Genomic DNA, 3383 nt, shown 5'->3' on the forward strand with positions numbered 1-3383 from the left:
GATAATAACTGATATAAGATGATTAAACATGGAGATAATAACTGATATATGATGATTAAACATGGAGATAATAACTGATATATGATGATTAAACATGGAGATAATAACTGATATAAGATGATTAAACATGGAGATAATAACTGATATAAGATGATTAAACATGGAGATAATAACTGATATATGATGATTAAACATGGAGATAATAACTGATATAAGATGATTAAACATGGAGATAATAACTGATATAAGATGATTAAACATGGAGATAATAACTGATATATGATGATTAAACATGGAGATAATAACTGATATAAGATGATTAAACATGGAGATAATAACTGATATAAGATGATTAAACATGGAGATAATAACTGATATATGATGATTAAACATGGAGATAATAACTGATATAAGATGATTAAACATGGAGATAATAACTGATATAAGATGATTAAACATGGAGATAATAACTGATATATGATGATTAAACATGGAGATAATGACTGATATATGATGATTAAACATGGAGATAATAACTGATATAAGATGATTAAACATGGAGATAATAACTGATATAAGATGATTAAACATGGAGATAATAACTGATATAAGATGATTAAACATGGAGATAATAACTGATATATGATGATTAAACATGGAGATAATAACTGATATAAGATGATTAAACATGGAGATAATAACTGATATAAGATGATTAAACATGGAGATAATAACTGATATAAGATGATTAAACATGGAGATAATGACTGATATAAGATGATTAAACATGGAGATAATAACTGATATAAGATGATTAAACATGGAGATAATAACTGATATAAGATGATTAAACATGGAGATAATAACTGATATAAGATGATTAAACATGGAGATAATAACTGATATAAGATGATTAAACATGGAGATAATAACTGATATATGATGATTAAACATGGAGATAATAACTGATATATGATGATTAAACATGGAGATAATAACTGATATAAGATGATTAAACATGGAGATAATAACTGATATATGATGATTAAACATGGAGATAATAACTGATATAAGATGATTAAACATGGAGATAATAACTGATATAAGATGATTAAACATGGAGATAATAACTGATATAAGATGATTAAACATGGAGATAATAACTGATATAAGATGATTAAACATGGAGATAATAACTGATATAAGATGATTAAACATGGAGATAATAACTGATATAAGATGATTAAACATGGAGATAATAACTGATATAAGATGATTAAACATGGAGATAATAACTGATATAAGATGATTAAACATGGAGATAATAACTGATATAAGATGATTAAACATGGAGATAATAACTGATATATGATGATTAAACATGGAGATAATAACTGATATATGATGATTAAACATGGAGATAATAACTGATATATGATGATTAAACATGGAGATAATAACTGATATAAGATGATTAAACATGGAGATAATAACTGATATAAGATGATTAAACATGGAGATAATAACTGATATAAGATGATTAAACATGGAGATAATAACTGATATATGATGATTAAACATGGAGATAATAACTGATATATGATGATTAAACATGGAGATAATAACTGATATATGATGATTAAACATGGAGATAATAACTGATATTAGATGATTAAACATGGAGATAATAACTGATATATGATGATTAAACATGGAAATAATAACTGATATATGATGATTAAACATGGAGATAATAACTGATATAAGATGATTAAACATGGAGATAATAACTGATATAAGATGATTAAACATGGAGATAATAACTGATATATGATGATTAAACATGGAGATAATAACTGATATAAGATGATTAAACATGGAGATAATAACTGATATAAGATGATTAAACATGGAGATAATAACTGATATATGATGATTAAACATGGAGATAATAACTGATATATGATGATTAAACATGGAGATAATAACTGATATAAGATGATTAAACATGGAGATAATAACTGATATATGATTATTAAACATGGAGATAATAACTGATATATGATGATTAAACATGGAGATAATAACTGATATATGATGATTAAACATGGAGATAATAACTGATATAAGATGATTAAACATGGAGATAATAACTGATATATGATTATTAAACATGGAGATAATAACTGATATATGATGATTAAACATGGAGATAATAACTGATATATGATGATTAAACATGGAGATAATAACTGATATAAGATGATTAAACATGGAGATAATAACTGATATATGATTATTAAACATGGAGATAATAACTGATATAAGATGATTAAACATGGAGATAATAACTGATATAAGATGATTAAACATGGAGATAATAACTGATATATGATGATTAAACATGGAGATAATAACTGATATATGATGATTAAACATGGAGATAATAACTGATATAAGATGATTAAACATGGAGATAATAACTGATATAAGATGATTAAACATGGAGATAATAACTGATATAAGATGATTAAACATGGAGATAATAACTGATATATGATGATTAAACATGGAGATAATAACTGATATATGATGATTAAACATGGAGATAATAACTCATCTTCAGTTATTAACACAATCTTGGTGCCACATTTCAACAATGACATCAAACTGCATTTAATATCAACTGTTTATCAATGTTACAAAACAAAAACTAGACTCTGACTTTCTTTCAGTGCTTCCAGACAGCTGCAGACTTGTTCTGCTATGTTAGCATGGTATGAGCAGAAATATTGATTTAAAAAAATATTTTAAATCTGTTTATGGTCTGTTTAGATAAGAAACTGTGGAATAGACCAATCAGATTCAGGCTGTGTATTAATGATCGAGGGTCAGAATATTAATCTACATGTTCATAGTGTCAACATTTCACTCTGTTTCAAAGAGGAAACTACAATTAAAAGAGTTCTGTGAGTTGAGATGATGAATGTTTAATCAGTTGCTCGGTAACAGACATTAAAGTTTGTTTGGAGTGTTAACGATGTTCTAACCTGAGACAGGAAGCCTCTCTTCTCTCCTCAGAGTCTCAGGTGTTGCAGCTCTGACCGCCGGCTGCTGATCTGATCTCAGGTGGAACAGGAAGTGAATCATTGACAGCTGCAGGCAAGACACACACACACACACACACACACACACACACACACACACACAGTAACACACACACACACACAGTGACACAACACACACACAGAGACACACACACACACACACACACACACACACACACACACACACACACACAGTAACACACACACACACACAGTGACACAAACACACACACAGACACACACACACACACACACACACACACACACACACACACA

The sequence above is a fragment of the Perca flavescens genome, chromosome 12 (genome assembly GCF_004354835.1).
Source record: "Perca flavescens isolate YP-PL-M2 chromosome 12, PFLA_1.0, whole genome shotgun sequence".
Classification (NCBI taxonomy): Eukaryota; Metazoa; Chordata; class Actinopteri; order Perciformes; family Percidae; genus Perca; species Perca flavescens.